Source organism: Rattus norvegicus, chromosome Y (assembly GCF_021556685.1).
Source record: "Rattus norvegicus strain SHRSP/BbbUtx chromosome Y, alternate assembly SHRSP_T2T, whole genome shotgun sequence".
Classification (NCBI taxonomy): Eukaryota; Metazoa; Chordata; class Mammalia; order Rodentia; family Muridae; genus Rattus; species Rattus norvegicus.
Genome location: NC_141555.1, coordinates 60370819 through 60394385, shown reverse-complemented (window position 1 = coordinate 60394385; position 23567 = coordinate 60370819).

Sequence of the window (23567 nt, the reverse complement as noted above, 5' to 3'; positions counted from 1 at the left end):
CGTGTGCTGATACCCCGCAAACCCTCTCTTCCTCTGGGAGAAAATTGCCCTAGAGATATAACAGCCAGAATATAGGCATCGAGGCCCTGGCAGCCTGAGAGTCCTGCAGAGACTGACAGTCTCCACTGCCCCTTCTGTGACAATCAGTGTTGAGTGTCTGGGAATCCTGAAGTGGCTTTTGTTGTATCTACTGACTTGTTAGCAGAAATGTGAGAGCATCAGTAACCCACACAGAGGTGGCTCTTATCTCACAGGTGACAGGCGGGGCACTTGTGCTTGCCCAGATGCCCTTTTATGGTGTGCATGTGTTTCTCTCCCTCTCCAAGCAGGCTTCGGTGCAGGGAAAAACCCCGTTATCTCTCTCTCCATAAAACGATATTCAGCTCTGGTTTGAAAGTCAAACCAACAGCCATGTGTGCCGTGGAACAGCAATGAGGACAGATTCCTTTACGTATGCAAATGTATTCTGAGTGGTACTTTGGATTTATAATTGTAAGATTATTACCAGCAGGTGATGAAATTAAGATTTAAATATCGTGCTCCATTTAAATGGCAGGTAAGCTTTTGGCTGGACCAGGAATCAGCACATTGTTGGGTAAATACTAATCGGGCTGTGATGGCATCCCGTAATTAGTTAGGACTTGGGAGGGGGGATAAGATTTCCTTTGCTACCTGCCATTTTAGCTCAAGGAAACTTTTAGGCTTCAGGGTTTCCATTAGAAGGAGTAGATGGTGGAAGCCGTTCTCCCAGCTCCGGGTTAGAGTCTAATTCTAGACCTGGGTAATTAGATCAACAGTTAGATCTAACTGCAGATACACAATAGGATGCAGTTCAGGCTGATTAGCCACACAAAGCCATTAGGTGGATCAATGAAAAGTCAGCATTTCTTTTCCTGAGCAGAACAATCCACACTGCAGCTGCGCGTGGGTGGCTGCAGGCTCGAGTCTCTACAGGTGCTCTCTGAGCCACCTGCAGGTATAGGATGGTATACAGACTTTATCCCAACCTACACTGAAGAGGTCCTCATCCTGTCTCCGAGCTAGAAGGAACTGAAGTTCAGAGATGTCTTTGTTCATGTCCGCACAGCAAAGGGCAGGGCAGAGAGAGATTCACTCTCGGTGAATCTGATCTTTAAGACATCCTCAGAGACACTGCTGCAAATCTCCACCCCCAACCATTGATCCCAAAGCAAGAGTGACCATCAAGATATCTAAGACGTGACTTCCACTGTGCACGGAGAAAAACTTCTGTCCGAGTTGAGGTCTCTTCTAGGGTGCACAAGGAAACCTTCCTCCAGTCACTCCCACCAGCTCTGGGGTGGCGGGGGAGGGAGTAGGCAGGGTCCCCCCATCTTGACAGCTGCAAGGCTGTTTTAGGCTCAGTCCCCACCTTCCGGGTTTAGGGTGGGTTGAGTGTGGGGTGTGGAGAGCCCTGCCTGGACTATCTGAGATTGAAGAACACACGGACGAGCTCCAGGCCACGTGTGCCCTCTAGCGCCAGGCCGAGGGACGATATCTCCGTGAGTTCTCACTTGTGAGTCCTGCATCCACCTCTGACTTGGGTACAGCCTTATCTCTCCAATTTGAGAGGGAAACCTGCCATTTGTAGGTCAGTGAGCGCCTAATAGGGCTACAGGAAGAGCATTTAGCTGCACAAGGTCTTGGATTGGGTCTTCAGCGCTACTTAAAGAACAAAACAGGTCATTTCGACCAACCCCTTTCTTTTTACATCAAAAACGGATAAATGGAGCCTAATTGCAGTTTCAACTTATATATTTTATCTATCAACTTCTTTCTTTCTCTCTTTCTTTTTTCTTTCTTTCTTTCTTTCTTTCTTTCATCCTTCCTTCCTTTCTTTCTTTCTTCCTTTGTGTGTGAGAGATACGTATGTGTACTCATGTGTTTGAATGCGTATTGTGCAGACATGTGTGTATGTGTAATATGATGTCATAGATTTTCATTGCTTTCCTATCATATTCTCCGCAGCAAGGTCTTTCAGTCAAAATCAGACTGATTGATATGGCGAGTTCTGCTTGCCACGTTCCTCCCTGGATTCCCTAACTCTGCCGTCCCAGTCTTTAATTATAGGCAACCTCCACACCCACCCCCTCTGACCCCTCCCCCCATTTATGTGGGTTTTGAGGGGAGGGAAGTTGTACCTAGGTCTCTGTGTTTCCATGTAAAGTGCTTTAGTTGTGGATCCATCTCCCTGGTTTCTGTAGTGTATGTCGAATGCTCATATTTGACTGAGCGAGTGTTTTGAAATTGCAAAGGAACGATACCTAAGGCATCTCAGGCCAGGGGGCAATGACTCTTGGTGCATTTGGAATGTAGGTAGCGGTCCTCAGCCTAATCAGTGTCTCTGACGTTGAAATTGTAACCTTTTCTTTTTCTTTTTCCTTCTTCATTTTTTTTATATCAGTGTCTATTCATTATCCACAGTGCTGGGTTGCATCAAGACAACTTCCTTTAACCATGTCATGTGCTTTACCCTATCCGACCTTCCTGCTCACCCCCATCCCCCAACCCCCTGCCTAGTCTCCTTCCTTCTCCAGGCTTTTGTCTGCCTTCGTGACATATGGACATATTTTTTTTTGATCAGTTAAGAACCCATAAAGTTTATGTAAATAATTACAGGACTCACAAACGAGACAAAAATTACAGTATTTGCTTCTTGGTGTCTGGTTGATTTTGCTTAATGCGCTGGTCTCCAGTTTTCCTACCAAAGACTTAATTCCATCCCTTTTGTAGCTGGATAAAATTCCATTGTGTATGTGTAGCAGGACTTATTCAATGGTCTACTGATGGATGCTCAGGCTGATTCCACATCTTGGCTACTGACAATGGTGCCACAGTAAGCATGGTGTGCAGGTGTCCTCTGATGTGTTGCCTCTGAGTCCTGTGGGCTCGGTGTCCAAATGCTCATGCTGACCGCCATTCACCGAGAGGCTCTGAGCCTAAGCTGTGTGCTCTCTCTTTGTATGGAGGCTTTGCATGAGATGACTGTGTGTGTGTGTGTGTGTGTGTGTGTGTGTGTGTGTCTGTGTGTCTGTGTGTCTGTGTGTGTGTGTCTGTGTGTGTTCGGTGAATGACTGTACCCCCTACATTGGGACTCTTCATGGAGTTTATGAAAGCTATAGCTGTGTTGGTAAGAATTGGAGATAGATGTTTACAGCACCCCATCCCTCTATCCCTCCTTACCCCTCTGCTTTTTTCTGCTCCTTTTCCCTTCCCCTTCTTCCTCCACTCCCCCTTTCAAGACAGCGTCTCACTATATAGCCAAGGCTGGCCTCATGCTTGCAATGATTCCCCTGCCTCCGCCTTCCAAATACCAAGAAGTCCTTTCCTTGGAGGAAGAGAAAGACTTTCAGAGGTGCAGTTGTGGGCATGAGTTGCCAGGAGAGGAGTAGATACCAGACTGTCTGTCTTAGTACAAGGAAACTAGGACCAAAGCAGATAGCATTGGGGAAAGTGAGGTTGGCCACTGTGCCCACTCCCTGTCCCCCGCACCTAGAACCAGAGCTCTGGGAAGTCATGTTTTCTAAGGCATCAAGTCATGTCAGTTGTCAGATAGAACATGGCACAGGGATCCTTGGGAACATGTAAAGCAGAAATTATTACCTACAATTTCTAGTCTAGGAGAAGAAAGGACACCCAGGTTGTGTGTGTGTGTGTGTGTGTGTGTGTGTGTGTGTGTGTGTGTGTGTTCATGTGTTGGGTCATAGCAGGAAACAGGGTGGATAGCTGGATTTCAAGATTCTCTGAAATTTGAGTATTTTCCTGAGCTTCTGGGTAGAGATATGGCTGTGTGGGTCTGTTTGGTATTTGATCCTTTAAATAGAGAAGGGCTTACATTGGGAGGGCCCATCCCAAGCAAAATGGACAAATACCACATGGATTCCCTCATTTTGGGGGCCCTAAAATTCTTTTAAGATTCATTGTGCTCATAGGAAATGGGAGAAGCAGGTCTGGGGGAGGAAGGGGGTTGAATAGACCTTGCTGGATGCAGAGGAAGAGGTGCTGCTCCTCTGTCAGCCAGCAGATGGCCAGGACAGCATCAAGTGAACAGGCAAACCATGTTGTCATCACTTGGGGGAACCATGGTGAATTAGGATGAAAAGCATCTGTCCTGTCCCAAGCCAGATTCCCCAAGGCCTCTGGGCCATCTCAGACACTGACTAACAAAGGCATCAATATCAGAGCTGAGAGATCCACATCGGAAACTAGTCACATTCCTCAGTTTCCCCTCTGGAAGAAACAAATCAATTACAGTCAGGACCAGCTTAGGCACAGCCTAAGTTCCAGCTGCCTTTTCCAGCGCCACCACCAGCCTTGTTAGTGAAGGTGATATGGCACTGATGAGTGGGCTGCATTCTTGGGTTATGGTTATTCTAATACAATCACTATAGGAGACATCTGTTGCTGGACATTGCACCGTAGGCATGGCCATGCCTGGTTGGTTTCTATTAATATCTTTCATGAATCACAGGCTTAAGTGGATGGAGGGGTGAAAGGGTTTGTGGCTGTGGGACCACTTCCCTACTGTGGACTTGGCAGGACTTGGTCTACCCTTCACTTTCTCCAGGATCCTCCCGTTATGTGCTTTCCAATTAAGGTGTTAAATCAGAGGGACAATGGGTCCAGGTGGTATCCTGGAGACCATGGCTCTGACATCACGGAAACATCGTGTGATCAGGCTGAATTAGCACACACTCGATGTTCTCATGCTCTTCTTCAAGCCAGTGGCCTCTGCACTGAAACCGATGATTGTTGATTACTGAGTGAATGTAAGACTGAAAGGGGTGGGGCTGCAGTATTGCCCTGTACAGGGCAGCCGGATGTCTTCCTGTTGGCAGAGCCCACATCGGAATGACTGTGGCTCCAGACAGAGTGCCCAGGGCTGAGAATTTAAATTATGATCCTTGAATCCCTAACGTAATGAGCCATCTCCCAGGCCCTTGTGTTTTGTCTGATAAGTTGGCGAGTTGCATGTTTAATATGTAAGGAATGGGAACCATGAGGAATGGGAAAAAGAGAGTGTTTGCCTCCTCTGCCCACCCTCTCTGCTCCCAGGGAGGTTGTGGCAATGGCAGGCTGCCCTCATCTCAGTGAACTGGACTTCGTGGATGTTCTCAGGACCATGGAGAGGGCCAGAGACGCTGCTTTGTTCTGCAGGATGTTTCTGACTCTGGATGGTTCTGGATGAATTCCAGGTGAATGGATACCTTTACTTCACAGAGAGGGAAATCAAGAGGCTCGATTATTTCACCAGCATCTGGGGTCTGTGGGACCCGTGGGGAGGGCTATGTCCTTTGTCAGCAGTGGGGGGGTCACTCGATTCTGCAGTCACAGACTGAGCAGTTCCTGTCCCACTCAGGGTCCTCCATTCAGGTAAAGCTGGATCCCCTACTACAACACAGGGATAAATCAGTGAGTTTATTACACAAAGAAGGTGACTGTCACTGTTTCTGATTTGAACATTGGCATGTAGAGAGAGCTTTATACACAATTCTGTGGCTTTTCAGGCACCATTGTTCAAAAGATATAATTTACAGCAAGGTTGAAGGACAAAGTGAAGTTTAAAAATTAGCTAAAATATAGTGATTAAATGTACTTGTTTTTATTTAAAATTTTTTAGATTTATTTTGTTATTTTATATGTACCTGCACCTAGGTGTGTGTGCTATATGCATACGGTACCCTTAGAGATCAGAAGAGAGTGTCTGATCCATTCGAACTGGACTTATGGATGGTTGTGAGCTGCCACGTGGGTGCTGGGAATGGAACTCGGGTCCTCTGCAAGAGCAGTCATTGCTCTATAGGACTGACCCATCTCTCTAGCCCATCACTTGTTTCTCTTAGGTGATTTTCTTTTTGTATATAAAGTTCCAAGATGGTTTTATGAGTTACATCGTTTGAATGTAGTGATGAGAGTGGATTAGTAACAGCGTGAAACCAGAGGCCATACACTTTTGACCCTCAGTAAGGACAGTTTCAGTTGTGTGCGCACACACACACACACACACACGCATGCACGTGCATGCTTATTGTTTACAGATTCCCTTGGAAGCCAGAAGAGGACCTCAGGTTCTCAGGAGCTGATTTACAGGCAGTTGTGAGCTGCTTAAGTGGATCCTAAGAACAGAATTTGGGTTCCCTGCGAGTTTGGAACATGCTCTTAAGTGATGGGCTCTCTCTTCATACCCATGTGTTTTACAGTCTCGACTGAGATATCTTTAGGAAAACGTGCACTATCTCTGCAGGCAGCCTTGGCTGGGTCGGTTGTGTTGATGTTTCTGATGCTCAGCCATCAGGAAACAAAGGCTAGACCCCAGAAGATAGCTTCTCTCCATTTTAGCTTCACCCTTAACTCTCCAGGTCCTCTATCCTGTCTTGTTCGAACCACAGGCACAATGCTGCTTCCTCCAGGACTCTGGAGGTGTGTTCTCATCGGATGAGCAAGGACGTGAGGCTATGAATAAAGGACAGTGTGACTCACTGCCTTTCGCTGTACTATTTATGAAATGTTTTGGCTGGAATTAGGGCCGGGGCTGGTTCAGGTGTGTAAATTAGAGTCAGCCTCAAAGTCTCTTGATTTGAGCCTCTTTTTAACCTTAGAGGCTCTCTGGGGAGCACGTCACCAACCACACCACCTTTACCCCCGAAAGGATGGCTGAACACAGGCTTTGCGGCCGAGATACTGCTGCAAGCTGTGAGACTGTGGAGTCAAACTGCTGTCAGGTCCTCAGCTTCCCAGCTTCTGTCACATGTAGCTCTTCAGCTTGACATCACAAACTGGAGGGGAAGAGAGCTGGGAGCTCATTACCATGGTTGTCTTGGAAAGTTTGGGGGCGAGTTCTGCATTAATTAAGCCTCATTTGGATAATGAGCTCATGCTATTTACTTTCTTGGAGACCTGCTCTGAGGGAAGCAGAGAGGCTTCTCCTACACGAAGCCTGGTGTCCCGTGAGCCCGCCGCCCGTCACTTGTGGGAGGGAGGGGAAGGAAAGGGTGCTATTTTAAACTCTCTGTTATTGAAGGAAACACCCATAACTGGAACATTGTGAGGCGGTTTGTCAGCTGTTTCTGTGAGAAAAGGCCTGGGGTCAGCCAACGTCTTCTCCAGTCCTTTCAACGCTGCTTTCTTCCGTGCATAGGAGATGGTCTAAAATCTGCCCATCTCATCTCCCCAAATCATGTGTTCTACTTCATATGTTATGGGGCTGAGCAGAATGGTGGTGAACTTGGGATCATGTGGCCACCTTAGTGGTCATGAGGGGACTCCACAGGAAGAGAGGTGTTCTCACATCAAACACTCAGATCTGCCTGATCTTGCCCTGGGTGCTTAAAATGGACGGCATCTCTGCACCAAAAAGCAATGATTCCTCTGTACATATTGATATTTAAATCTGATCAGGGCTCATGATCTAGTATAGGTAAAACAAGCATCCTATGTGGCATTTCTGTGTGATTTTTTTTTTTTTGCAATTGGCTGTGCAGAGTGACTTTCTCTCATGTGGTACAGGAGGAAACGAGCCAGATTCCTTCAGCTCTGTAATTAAATCACATACCTTCATGCCTTTGGCTGCACCCAACAATCTTCCTTCCCTTAACTACTTGCCCATCCATCTAGGCCAGAGTTCTTAGTCATAAATAAAACTACAGAAGGCTAAAGCCTGATTCTGTTGAGTGTGCAGCTCAAGAACTCACACATGTCAGCACTTAGGAGGCTGCACACTGGAGCTGCACACCCTTAACATTATGATATTGCAGAGGATGGGAGGGTCTGTGCACACATGCCAATTTCATTCTTCAGGGAGATACAGGTTTCATGTTCTTGGGGTTTTGGAGCCACCTAGACCTGATTGTTCTTCACACAAACATCATGAGTCTTTAAGGAAGACTTTAAAAGAATGGTGTAATTATCATATATGTGAAGAGACCCTGAGGTGGTTTGAATGTGCACTGCCCAGGAAATGGCACTATTAGGAGGTTGGCCTTCTTGGAGGAGGGGTCTCCCAGTGGGGGTGAGTTCTTGAAATCCTTCTCCCAGCCATGTGGGAGACAGTCTGCTCCTGGATTCTTTTAGATGAAGATGTAGAACTCTCAGCTCCTTCTCCAGCACCATGTCTGTCTGCACACTGTCATGCCCTCTGCCTTGATAAGCCAGCCCCGATTACATGTTGTCCTTGGTCATGGTGTCTCTTCTCAACAGTGGAAACCTAACTAAAACCGCAGACTGGATAGTTCATGGGATTGCTCAAATGTCCTTGGCACCATCACTCTTTTATCTTCTGCAATGGCCCAACCCAATCCCTATCCAGTCCATGGTGCTCCTCCAGTCTTGGTTCTCACAGGACTCCCCTATACAAGGCACTTTCCCTCAGAGTCTCCTAGTGTCTACAATACCACCAGCCATGGCATCCTCTTCATTGATAGGGTGAAGTCTATTCTCGAGGACGGACACCAAGTCTCCCATGTGGTTTTGTAGAGTAGCAAAGCATCTCAAGGGACAGGGCACAGATTCTGGGGCTTAGAGAGACGGCTCAGCCACAAAGAACACTTGTTACTCTTGCAGAGGACCCAGATTCTATTCCCAGCATCCATATGATGGCTCACAGTTGAACTGCTTGCCAGTTTCAGAAGATTTAATGCCCTTTCTTGGCCTCTTCAGACTTCAGGCAGGCACGTGGTGCACGCAGTTCTTTGTAGTCAGAACATTCACACATGTGATAATAAAAACACATCTGATTTTTAATAGGAATGAACTTTGGATTATGGGCATGGGTGATGCTGAGCCTGCATGCCAACAGCTCTCTTTAAGGGGAGGAGGGACACCAGGAGTTTGGAACCCGGTGGCTGTAGGTGAGGGAGCAGCATATGGTCATGTCAGTATAATGCCTCCTGATTTGGAAGTGCTCATCTCACGGCTCTGATGGTGCCCGTGAGGCAGAGGTCTCACCACTGAGCTTGGGAACAGTCAGCACTGGGGGAAGGCGGAATGTGAATGACTATGTCTTTCTTCAAATACAATGAAAGAGGTTCTTTTCCCCGTGTTTTCTGTCATCATAGAGTTCTAAAAACCCCCGTGGTCCAGATGAACTTAATTTGAAAGTCATTACAATGGAGATGGGGGGTGTGTGAGCTGACAGTTCATTAAGGAAATATTTGATGAGCAAAGAAAAAAGTGCCAGAGTTAACATTATAAACACGATTAATGAACAGGGTGGCTCCAAAAATTCATAAAAGAAAATAACAACACAACACACAGGTCCTCGTCTCTGTTGGCCTGACAGGCTTCTGACAGTGTGTCCTGATTTGTTTGTGTTAAATGGTTGAGGCTCTAGGCTTGCCCACATGGCCGATGTTGTCTCTCATCTGAACTTGACAGGATAACTTTATGTCTTTGTGTAAACACATTCCTAATGAAATAATCGCTTTAGCTGATGTGGGCTCGGGTGTTTGCCAGCCAGTTAGGGATGAAGAGGCTTAATGTGTTTCTTCCTTAAAAACAAATACAACAACAACGACAACAAAAGCAGCAGCAACAACACAACCCCAAAACATACAAACAAAAAACCAACAAGTTTGTATTTTTATAAAAACCACAACAACTTCATATTCACCAGGAAAGTAAACTGGAATTTCTGTTGTCTGGTGGGTACTTGTTCCTCTCTCTAGAGCGCTATTGTATTAGGGTTTACAGAGAAACAGAAATGGCAGAATGAATACACATTGTCTTAGTGGGATTTCCATAGCTGTGAACAGACACCATAGGCAAGGTAACTATTTTATTTTAAGGCTTGTTTTATTTTAATGACTGATCATGTGAGGCCACAGTGAGGTCACTATGCACAGACGTGAAGGAAGCTTTATTTCTTGGTCTCTTCCTCCTTGGACAGAGTCTTGATGGTCTCCTCCTTCTTGGCCTGGAGGCGCTCCTCCCACGCATTTTTGTGCTTCCCTCGTCTTAGACCTGCAAGCCTCAGCCTGGTCATCCTGTAGCTTCTTGCGGTCTTCGTCTGCCTTCGGTTTGAGAATCTGCTCCATAAGAATCCATTGGTTTTTGAATACATTCCTTTTAACCTTCAGGTACAGGCTGTGATACATATGGCGGTCCATCTTCTTAGATTCCTAGTATCTCCTGAGAAGGGGTGCAGGATCCTCATCCTTCTCATCCAGGTCACCCTTTCAGGCACCCAAGTGTTGGCAGTTCCCTTTCTCTTCCCTATGACCATATGCCTGCCCTTCAAGGTGTGTTTCTGGCAGCGAGTCTGAGGATGGACAGTTACAGGCTTCCAGATGATCAGGCCATCTGCAATCAGCTTCCTGATCAGCTGACGGGAGTTGGCATTGGTGACTTTATTGGTCTCATTGGGGTCCAACTGGTCCTTCTTTTTAACACATGGTGGACACTAGAGGCAAGACTCTTCTGTAGCCTGAGCATGCTCATGGCTGCAGTCGCAGCAGAGACGGTAACACGTATAAAGGACAAGATTCCATTGCAGCTGGCTTACTCTTTCAGGGGTTCAGTTCATTATCATCATGGCAGGAATAATGGGAGCATCCAGGCAGACTTTGTGCTTGAGGAGCCCAAAGATCTTGATTCACCGGCAGCAGAAAGGGATTTTCTGTACCACTGAGCATAGTTTGAGTATATACAAATATCAAAGAAAAGCCAGCACAGTGGCACACTTCCTCCAACAAAGTCACACCATCTCCAACAAGGCCACACTCACTCCAACAATGCCACACCCAACCCAACAATGCCACACCTACAACACCAAGTCCACACCCACTCCAAAAAGGCCACACCTACTCCAACAAGGCCACACTTATTCCAACAAGGCCACACCTACTCCAACAATGTCACACCTACACCAACGAGGCCACACCTCCTAATAGTATCACTCCTCATGGGTCAGGCATTCAAACACATGACTCTATGATGGCCCACTCCTATTCAAACCACCAAACACATTAAAAGGTCACTTTGGCTTACAGGACACTGTTTGGATAATCTAACAATGGCTGTGTCATGCAAGGATACTGAGAATCCCTTTGGCTGCAAGTCTATCGTGCTTGATTGCTCAGCCATCTTAACCTGGTGCTGAAAGCAGGTGTGTTTCCTGGAGGTGTTGCTATTCAGTCTACAATGAGATACCAGAGAAGGTGGTCCGAATATTAGCAAAGGAAAGCAGCAGCCACAAGAGAGATGAATTTGCCAATGAGAGTGAAGGCAGGCAGACAAAAATCAAAGCCTCCTTCTTTCACATTCTTATATCTGGGTTGCCACCGGAAGGTTCCACCAACACTTAGGGCAAATATTCATGATTCAAATAACCAGATCAAGAAAATCCCTCACAAGAGTGCCCAGATGCATGGATTTTAATGGAATTCAGAGCCACTCAAGTCAGGAACCAAGATTAGTGATCACGTCTGCCAACACTCTCATAGAGTTTATATTTCCTGTTTGCTTTATATTTTTGGCCAGAGATTAACCAAGCCATACCACTCATATTGCTTAGCATTGAAGCATTCAGCTGCATTCCGTTCTCACTAGAAATCAAGAAGCACATTGTATGTTCACCCCTCTCCTGGCTGATCCCTGCCTCACCCAGGAGCTATCCAGCTTGCTTTCACTACAGTCTCAGAGACTGGATGGCTGATACTGATGCTTCAACTCCAAGATCAGAGCTGGAAAATTTACTGAAGCCTGGTACTTGGCTTGTTGATGGTGCATTCTGCCTATATTTTCCTGGCCTGAGAAGGTCCAGCAAGCTCTCTGGGGGTTCTCTTTAAACATAAGTGCACCAAAAACACAGAAGAGGAGTCCATCTTTATGACTGAGGTCACACCCTCCAAAGTGCTGCTTCCCAATGATGTCATCTTTGGTGACATCTTCCTAGGGTGGGGGAGGGGAGACATTTAGATCACAGCAACCTCTACCAATGGAGATGGCTCTCCTCCAGATTGCACCGGCATCATCAGGCTTCTGGGTGGAGGCAGCACAGGCAATGTAAGTCCCAAGCATGTCCCTGTTATGTCTCCTTGGCCCTAATGTCCCCTGTACCATGACCCTCACCCTGCAACAGCTGCCCTTCTGTGCACCAGAGCTCAGCTTCCCTGATGTCAGGCACCTGGGATCTACCTCTATCTTCTTTTAAACCCATTTGTTAGCTAAAGGATATGGGTCAGCAGGTAAACTGCTTGCTGTACATGCATGGAGACCTGAGCCTGGATCCCCAGAGCCAACTTACAAGTCTAAAGTGGCAGCATGCACTCTGACCCCAGAATCAGGGAGAGAGAGACCTGGGGACCTCTGAAGTTCACTGGCCACCCAATAGTCAATGTTCTACTTAGGATTATACTGATATGAACGGACACCGTAACCAAGGTAATTCTTATAAAGACAACATTTAATTGGGGTTGGCTTACAGGTTCAGAGGTTCAGTCCATTACCATCAAAGTGGGAACATGGCAGCATCCAGGCAGGCATAGTGCAGGAGGAGCTGAGAGTTCTACATCTTCATCTGAAGGCTGCTAGGAGAATACTGGATTTCATGTAGCTAGGATGAGGGTCTTAAAGCCCACACCCACAGTAACACACTCACTCCAACAAGGCCACATACACTCCAACAGGACCATACCCTCTAAAGCTGCCTCTCGCTGGGCTGAGCATACACGCACACACACACACACGCAGGGACACAGGCACTCACGCACCCAAACCATCACAGGCATCAGTTCCCAGATCCCAGTGAGAAAAGCCTACCTCAAAAACCAAGACAGGCACTGGCAAGATAGCTCAGCATGCAAGGGAATTGCCACCACGCCTGAGGATCTGAGTTCAATCCCCAAGACTCACCAGGTGGAAGATGGGACTGAATCCTACAACATGTCCCTTGGTCTCTTCATATGTGTTGTAGCATGTATGTGTCTCCCTCGACTAAGTAAAACTATTTCAAAGAGGAATGACACCCAAAATTGTCCTCTGACCTCTACATTCATGCACATACACAAGTCACGAGTGTACACACACACACACACACACACACACACACACACACACACCACTTGTATTGGAGACCAGTCTCATGTAGATGTTTTTTAAGATAATGCTGGTCTTAGTGCAATTCTTGTTCTATTTTCCAAAGAGAGACACATCTCTAATAGGGCCAGGTATGCACAAGGCTTTCCCATCTAACGAAATAGGAAATGGGAACGTTATGTTTCCCAATTTCAGGATGAAAATCAATGCATTCTGCTCTGTGACCTTGCACGTTCCTGCTTATCTTCAGGAGTGATAGCCAGACATTGCTGTCACCTGGTCAATTGGAAGTGCCAATATGACATTGGGGTGGGACAGGGATGAGAGACAATCTGGTCCTGGTCTACACACAAACCCACAGCTGTAGGGAGCAGTTCCCCACTTCATTTGACATAGTAGGGACAGCATCAGAGGGAAAAGGGATTATGCCTCTTAAATAAGAAACAAGCTTATGCAGTTTCATAGGAAATAAGCTGACACAAGTTTGGGTTTCTGTTGAGTCTTGTCTTGAGTGAATGAAGACACAGTTTTCATCTTTCCCTAATAGGCTCTGGGTTTCCTTTTAACATTCTCATCTCAATGCGCAGAATTCCCTCTCTTTGTGTGTAATGCCCTTATGGTGCTTGAATCACTCTGGTCAAGCCATTAGTCCTAAGAGTTACTTAATGTTTCCTTTTCAAACACACGGCTTGGGATGAGGGAGACAGCTTGGGGTGGAGCCTGAGGAACTAGACACAAGGTAAAAACTAAGCCTGGGTATAAGTTCTTGTACCAAGAGTTGGAGAATTCCTGGGATTTATTGTCAGACCTACTGGCCTATACTGGTGAGATTCAGGCCACAGAGAGATCCTGGGTCAAAAACAAGGTAAATTGTTCCTCTGACCTGCATGTCACACACATGAACACATACACGCATAGCACATATGCATATATGCATACACACAAATGGGAAAATATGTTATTAAACATCCATGCATGTAACAAATTTTCCTCAGAAAACCCCCAGAGCACTTTCTTTAAAGAGGACATAGTTGCAAAAACAGATCCAAGGGAAAATAAGTTGTAATGGAAAAGAGTCTGACACCCCTTCATTATATGGGGATACATGTAGACATAGATTTTTTTCAAACCTACTTTAATAAGGGTTCTCAAATGCTTAGAGCCCCCTTTTGGCCCACTGTCCAAAGGTAGGGGAGAAAAGGTGATAAATAGGGCAAGTGGATGTGGACCTGTTTAGAAGTAGTTCTTTGGGGCAAATCCCATCTGAGCTGTCAGGACACCTGCAATCCAGTCCAGTAGTGTCAGGATACCAATAGTCCAGTTGAAAAAAAATGTCACCAACACAAGTCAGCACTGGTAGCACAATCTACCGAAACAGTCAGGCCTCCACCAAACTGGCACTAGTCAGCAGGAGTGACCAGAACCAGCTGGAACAACAACAGCTCTTTCCACACCTCAATAAATTGAAGGTCAGTGAGAATCGAGACCAAGGAGGGATTGCAGGCAAACAATGCAAGCACATCACCAGTGTCTACTGAGTCATACTCGTAATATCTCCCAATATCACATGACTTCCCTTAACCAAACCCCACATGAGTCTGCATCACAGGACAACCAGAAATTTCCACTTCAGACACCAGAGTGTGAGGAACGAGAGAGAGACTGAGACATATGGAAGAAACAAGGATATCCCCTTGAATTGTAACATGTCCCCAAATGACTGGGAAGGGAAGATACCTCTTTGCCGAGCTGCTAAATACCATTTAAATCACAGTGGCATCCAACTGGCCTGTTTCCTAAAATTGTCTCTGTTGTCACCTGATACACACGCCTTATACTTTGTGGCTGATGATGGACCTTCATTCAATAGCTCTAATCGTCCTTTTGCTACTTTGTAGGTTCTCCTTTCTTTCACATTCAACCCCCTAACACTAGACAGGAGAGAAAAGAGGAGAGAGGGAAAGGGGTTCTATCACCATTAGACGACCTCCTGTTGATTAGGGGGATCGAGTTCCTTGCGGGGCACGTTTGATCTTCATTGTCAGGATGTTTAATTTCTTCCTTGGGCGTGACTATTTAACAAACTGCAACCAACAGCAGCCCACCTCTGGGGCTCTAGCATTTATATGTTCTCTGAAAATCTCCAGCATTCCAAATGTTACACACGTGCAAAATCTATCTCCTGCTGGCAAAATCACGCCCCTGCCAGAGCACGAGGCAAATCATAGTCAGCCAGTGTTGACAATCGGAAGCAACCCCATACCCCACAGCCGGGATTAAAACAAAAACATACTCTTATAATATTTCTATGATTTTAAATACACCAAAATTCTCACTGCAAATAGCCAGTTTCATTTGGATATTAGTATAACTGACTTTCTATCCTTTAATCCATGGAGGGCATCCTGATTAGTTTGAATCAGTCATGCTAGCTTTGTTCTGTGCATGTCACTGGTGTTGAGGTGCATCAGAAGACTCACTGAGACACACCAAAATCTTCTGAGGAAAGATTTTTTTCTGCCTGTCACAAATAGGGAGCTATCCAAGACAGTTTCATCTCTCTTCCTCCTCCTCCCATCCAGGGTTGGAATTCTGCTGTGGAGGAGTGTGATGTGTTCTCTGGGGATGCAGCCGCCATCTTGTGACTACATTACAGCCAATCACTGAGGGCAGTAAGATGAGAAAGATGGATGAGCCAAGAGTCCTGTGGGATGGCTGGGCTGGTGAACTGATGCTGTGTGTGCTTTGGTGTTTCTTCCCAAGTCAATCACACCCTTTGGATTAAGGGACACTGATTGGTTTTATATTACTGTGACCAGAAACATTCCCAGCCGATATATTTATTGTGTTTGCCCTTCTCAGGCCAGAATTACTGCCAGCCTCATTTGAACTCACCTTCTGTCCTACCGCAACCCCACTCTGCCAGCCCCTCCCCAGGCCCTCCTTAGCAATTAGCAAATACACTCTCAAATAAGGGCCAATGTCCCAGGAGGTGGATGTGATACAACAATTAAACCACACACACCAGGAAGGACAATGGAATATTATTTAAAATGTTTCTGCCCAAAGAATAGTGAAGTCAATATAATTTTAAAGTTACATTCTTTTATCTCCCCCTCTCCCCGTTAAATGTTTGATAACTATCTGCTAAATATCTGACCTTTCTCAGGACCACACAACACAGATGATATCCACCCCTGCCTTCTTCATGATTACTGTGGGTGTTAAGTTATACTTCATGGACTTAAGGTATTTCTTTATTGTGTGCTGCATAAGGCAGATAAGGTTTCTTCCAGAAACTTCACATTTTACAAATGCAAAATGATGCCCTATTGTGAAACAATGCAAAATCCTTCATAGCTCACGTGGCTTCCTGTCTTCTGATTAGAAATTTAACCCACATTGCATTGTCATGGAAGGAACGTGAGCCTTACAAAGAGACTGTGGTCTGACAGAGGAATGGCTTTCCAAAGTCCTGAGGTGGGGTTCTTGGGCTAAGGAGCTGGCTTAGCCAGTAAAGTGTTTGCCACGAAAGTATGAGGGTCTGAGTTCGGTGCCTAGAACCCACGTTAAAAAATAAAAGTCAGGCATGGTGGCCTGGAATCCTGGTATCAGAGAGGTGGACAGATGCATCCCGGATGTTCTCTGGTCCACCAGCTCAACTGGTATGTTTGGGGTGTAAGTGTGAGACTTTGTTGCAAGAAAACAAAGCAAGGCAGGGTGGACCTGTCTCAGTTATTTCTCTTTGCTCTGATGAAATACTGTGTGAACTATCTCAGGGAGGAAAGAGTTGACTTCAGCTTGATCAGTGCCCATCAGGAAGAAAGTCAGGGCAGAAACTCAACGCAGAGACTTGAAGGCAGCAGCTGAAGTAGAGGCCGTGGAGGAACAACCGCTTACTGGCTTGTTGCTTATTGCTTGGTCAACGTGCTTTCTTCTGTAACCAGGACCACCCACCCAGAGGTGGCGCCATCCACAGTGGTCCTCCACATTAAAGACCCCCAAACTTGGAGAGACTCTTGCTCCTGTCACGGGTTGGGTTACCCCTAGGAAACACGAGTAGCCGGTCTTGATGTAATCAACAAGAGGCAGTTTTATTTACGAGATCTCGGGCTGACACGTATCCCACACAGGAGATTGAGTCAAGCCCCAAGCCTCTCTAGGCAGAAGCTTATATAGGGAAAACCAGGGGTTTCGTGTGGATACACATAATTGGCTAATACAAAGGGTGCACAGTTACTTTTGGCACGGAGTTACATCAACAAAGCATACGTGTAATCTAGCATCTCAGCAGTGTGGACCGGGCAACTCATCTCACTGCAGCAGGGGGATGACCCATCCTCAGGGAGTGAAGCAAGGGGAGGGGGTGGCTCCAGATGGCCAGTGTCCTTGGGAGCTGATAGTCGGGCTGGTGAGCCCTATCTCAAATTCTCTCAGGCATGTCTGGACTTTGTTTGAGACTAACTTTTTGAAATTTAACTCTTCACACACACCAACCATTATTCCAAAAGATGCCTCACAGATCTGTCCACAAGCAAATGCAATGGAGTCAAATCCTCTGCTGAAGTCCTCTGTAGTAAAAAAAAAAAAAATTGTTTAATAAATCCCGACGCAGGGTTACTCACCTCAATGGTTTCTGTTCCCGAGTGAAAGAAACACGCCCAGCCTCTATATCTAAAGCAGCCCATAGCTGGGCAGCTGCCTACCCTCCATGCTGTTAGAATCCACCTCCCAGCAATAAGTCCAAGTTACTATTTACTAATTTCTATGCTTCAACTTGGCTCTTCTTGAATCCAAGGTGCAGCCGTCTGGGCCATAATCTCTTAGCCCTTTTATACGGCAGCTCTGCCCTTCTGCATGTTATTTCCCTTCCATGGCAACCTCTGTCTCCCCTCCTCCACACTCCCCTAAGGCATGGGGACCTCTCTGTCCTGCTTGCTCCAGGACCCAAGCCTGGGAACCCTAAATCCCATCTCTCTCTCTCTCTCTCTCTCTTTCTCTCTCTCTCTCTCTCTCTCTCTCTCACTGCTATTTTTGGCTAGAATCTTTATTCACCAATCAGAATTAACTGCTGTCAGGTACCCAGAAGCTAGGTGCAGACTTTCTCCTGCAAACTACTTTGGGGAACCCAATTAGTATTAGAAAACAAGCAGCTACAATCTCCTCTTCCCAGGTGTGTCAACTTGACCACTGAAGGGAGTTGAGCCAGAGACTGAGGAAGACAGCTAAGTTTGACCTCTGACCTCCCATGTTTATGCAACCACACACACGTATGTATTCACTTATTTAATTCCAGAGCAGGATATTGGCATGGAAGGCAGGGAGAGTGGATCTGGGGACAAGTAGATAAAAGAGAAACAGGTATTTGTGATCACCACAGAGAGCTCCATTCTTTCCTCTCAGAACAAAGGAGACGACAGCCAGAGTGTCCTCTGCCTAACTCTGTAGGGGCTTCTCAAGGGCAAACCCCAAACCTGCAGCATTTCCCCCCAAGTCCTTGTTCCATGATGCGGCAGTGTGCATTAAGTTGAAAACAAAAACAAAAACAAAACAACAAAACTCCCCCAAATAGGGCTAAAAGTACCAAGAAAGATTAAAACCATCTTGTTTAACAAGAGACACCTGTTTATTCCTGTTTGATAAATGGTGTTTCTCCAATAGTTAGGATTTTCTAAAATTATTATTAAACAAAATAGAAATAGAGTAGAAAGGATGTGAATGAGACAAGAAGCAGTTGCTCGTCCTCTGGGGAAACGCTAGGTAGAATCAGGCAAATTTTAATTCTGGGAAAGCTCAGGTTTGACAATGCGGGCTGTGTGTTATTTCATGGTTTCTCGTGAACTCATCTGAACTTTGGATTTGCATACGTGCACTGAGGCATCCTTTTGTCTTGGACCTGTGTGGTGTTTTGCATGCCCAGGGTGCCCTTCATTCCTCAGACAGATACACTCAGGATTCTGTCATGTGCTAAGGACAGGTTGGTGATAGTCCCACATTGTCCTCTCTTTGGTGATCCTGAGAGAGAATGGGTCAGGGGTCAGCTAATAATGCAGACCTTTTCATGCAAGCGGCAGCTTTATAATGTTTTATTTATTAAGAAATGGTAATTTACTTTAATTAATTAGTTAGTTGATTAATTAGTTAATTAATTAGTGTTTGTGTGTGTGAGCTTGCCACTGCACGTGTGTGGACCTCAGGTCCTCAGGCCTGGCAGCAAGGGCCTTGACCTGCTGAGCATCTCACCAGCCTGGAGCAACATGCTGACCAAAGGAGGCAGTGGGCCTTGAATGAAGTGTTTTCTTTTTCTTTTCTTTTTCTTTCAGAGCTGGAGATCGAACCCAGGACCTTGCACTTGCTAGGCAAAAGCTCTACCACTGAGCCCAATCCCCAACCCAAGGTGTTTTCTTTTTAATCTCTATAATTATTGTCTGAGAATTTAAAAAGATGCATGTAAGGCCTATTTGTTCAAAACCAGCCCTTCATTCCCTCCCTTCCAATTCCCTTGTAGCAATGTCTGTGTTACAGGAACTCCTTCCTCTGCCAATGGTCTCTTCATCTCCGATTTACAGGCTTCTGAATCAGAATCATACAGAATCTGCGTCATTATAGACGACCCAATCGGTGCCATTCTGTTTGTCCATACAAGTGTGAACAAGCCTCAGAATTGTGAGCAGCCCGGTCATATGGGAAAGCGAAGCTGGCAGAGAGGACTAGGTTGTTAGTGCTGACTGAAGACAAGATGGGTTCAGGGTTAGCGTGTGTGCTCTTCGTGAAGGAAACAGCACAGAGGAAGAGTGTAGATTGGGAAGATGCAGCTTGGGAGGGACTCGGACATCTACTGTTGGCCTTGTGGGGACAAGGAGCCATTAGGGAAGGGGAAAGATCGCCAGGAATAGCTTCAGCCACTGCTTTTGTCTAGCAGAACCCTTTTTAGAATACTCATCTTCGAGGATGTAAATGAAAACTGCCTGGAGTCAGTTGATCCATCAGTAACCATCAAGAGTGTGTCCACTATTCCAGAGGGACCCAGGAAAAAGCCTGATCCTGGAAGATCCTTTGCCTTCCAGAGATGGAGACTCCTCCCCGGCAACACTGGGCAACCCATCTACATCGGTAAGGGCCTCCCACTAACTCCAGATCAGTGGTCATTAACCCTTGGATTGAGACACCTTTGGGAGCTCAAATGGCCCTTGCACAGGAGTCACATATCATATATCCTGTATATCAGACATTTACATTACAATTCATAACTATATCAAAATTAAAGTTATGAAGTAGCAATGAAATAATTTTACAATTGGTGGAGCTGTATGAAAAGGTTACGTTAGGACGGTTGAGAACCACTCTTCCTTACCCCTCTAAGATATGCCTGTTGGTGTGGACGGGAGGTATAATCCCTTTTATTCAATCAGGCAAATCTGGGAAAACCAAAACACCACCAAAAGTTTATGAAGGATAAACAGCCACTGCACCCACAGTGTCAGGCCTGCTGACATCTTAGACAAACAATGTCAAAATGGAAATCACGTCACACCATGACCATCCCCCTAAATGAAAAGCAGAGGAGAAAAACCAGTTCCCTGGTGATGGCACCAAGAGAAAACCCTTGTCAGAATCGTCAGCAAGGATTTTAAAGCCAGGATTCAAGCGTCGTCAATGAGAAACTTCCAAAACGAAAGGATACACATCATCTTGGTGAGGTAATAGAAGAAACAAGAGAAAATCGAATAGGAACTCACTGAATTAAAACAAACACTAAGAGTAGGAATTAAAGGCATGTCTGGGCAGGATGAACAATGAAGTGGAGTTTAGAGCAGGCAGAAGGGCCTGGGGAGACGGCTCACTGCTTAGGAACACTGGATGCTCTTGCAGAGTATCAGGGTTCAGAGGATCTGATTGACTTTTTGGTCAAATCACACACACACACACACATACCCACACACAAACACATACACAAACACACACACCCACTAACATACACACACATACATACACAAACACACACACTCACATACACACACATATACACACACAATCACACACCCACACACTCACATACACACACATACACACACACAAACACACACACACCCACTCACATACACACACACATACACACACAAACACACACAAACACACACACTCACATACACACACATACACACACACAAACACAAACACACACACACACCCACTCACATACACACACACATACACACACAATCACACGCACACTCACATACACACACACATAAACACACACAAACACAAACACACACACACAAACACAAACACACACACACCCACTCACATAAAAACACACACATACACACACACATACACACACACAAACACACACAAACACACACACACACACACACCCCATAGAGATAAATTTTAAAAAAATTGAAAAAAGAAGGAGCCAAGTATGTCCCTTTAATCCCAGCACTCAGAAGGAAGCTGATCTCTGTGAGTTCAAGGCCTACCTGGTTTATACAGTGAGTTTCAGGCCAGCCCTACCTACATAATGAAACCCAGTGTCAAAATATAACAGAAAAGAGTGTTATATTTATTTCTGATAATGTAGGAAACAGAGAAACTATTTCTACAGAGAAAGAACTTATTGTTGAGAGAATCAGTGGGCTGGAAGGAGACCCCAATTCTTTGTGTCACTAACTCCATCATGGCCTCAGCAGGAAGCAAGAATGGGTACAGCTAAAAGGAAGGAGGGCGATCATGAGTAAAGCTATGGACACGAATCAGCCCATCAGCAACAGAAGCAGGCGGAAAACCAGCTGGGGTGAGATGGCTTCACCAGCCAATGTCTCTGACTGTCAGTCCCTAGTAGCACCAGGATGTTCTTTTCCTTCAAGTACCCTGGACTTTTCAGACACTCAGAAACCACAGAACAAAGTGTGGCAAATGCCTAAGAAAGGATGTCCTGTGGGACATATTTGTTTATACAGGTTTCATGTAGCCCAGGCTGGCCTCAAACACCCTATGCACCCGAGGATGATTTTGAACTCCTGGTTCTCGTCCTGGTAATGGGACTCTGGGCATGGACCACCACACCAGGCTGATATGGTTCTGTAGGTGGAGCCCAGAGCTGTGTGAGAGCCAAGTGAGCACTCTGTCCACTGAGCTGCATCCCCAGCCCCTCGGGATGTGTTCTGCTAATACAACAAAACTAAAATAGACGTCTTCAATGAGAGACAACAGGAGTCTCCCAGTCCAGACACATTAAATCACACATTCACAAGTAATACATATGTCAAGAAATAATGACACTATGTAACAGTAAGAAAAAAAAGAAGATAGGAAACATACTACCAAAATGTGTGAGATATAACTATGACAGTGCTAAGAGGAAACTTTATTTACAACACTAATTCTTAGATTAGAAACAAAACCAAAAACCTAAATTTTTATCTACACTAGAAAATAAGAAAATAATTAATTCAATGAAAAAATAATTGTTAAAATGAACCCCAAAGCACAAAACACTAAAAATAAGAAATTAACAAAAAAAAGCCAATGAAACACAATTAGTTTTTTTTTTAAAGCAAAGAATTTTATTTTTACGTCTCGATTAGACCTAGATAGAAAAATACAAGATCCATTCTGTTTGGCAATTTAAAAAAAAAAGAAAGAAAATGTCGTGTTTTAGAGTTTATGCAGAACACTGAACCTGGTACCGCAGACAAAAAATTAAAAAAAAAATATTCATCGTTTAAACACTTTTTAATGACAGTGTTTATACTCACTTTAACTCTCCTATAATTTGTTTAATATCAGACAAGATCTCCAGGGTTGCCATATGGAGATTGTGCAGTGTTGAAATGGAAGCACAGCATTGTATTCCCAACACAGACTCTGGTTGAGAACATCATTGTTTTTATCATGAGGAAACTAACACAAGATCCAAGCCCAGTCTCCCGAGGCGTTGTCCCATCTTAGAGCCATTTCCTCAGACAGCACTTCCCATGTGTCATAGTTTTCTTCAAAAATCGAAACAGACTTGTTTGCTGCACTGTTTGGTTTGCCGTGCTGCTTGGGAGATTCTGGACCATCAGACATGATGAAACTTCTCGCCCACACCCCCAAACTACTGCACTGGTATCCGTGTAGAGGAAATAGGAGAGACAGAAACCAGAAAGGAACAAAAAACTGTTGTTGTTTGGAGAAGAGTCATGTAAGTCGGCCAAGCTGACCTTGGACATTCTATGTAGCCCAGGTTGGCCTTGGACTTACTATGTAGCCCAGGCTGGCCATGGACTTACTCTGTACCCCAGGCTGGCCATGGACTTACTCTGTAGCCCAGGCTGGTCTTGATTTATGATATATCCCAGGCTGTCTTTGGACTTACTATGTAGCCCAGGCTGGATTTGAACTTGTGATCTTCGTGAGTATTGAGAACATAGGTATGCACTACCACATTCAGCTTTGTATCTGTTATTATAAGTGACTCAGCTGTGGTCCCTCATTTGCCAGCCTCCCTCAACATCAACAAGAGCATC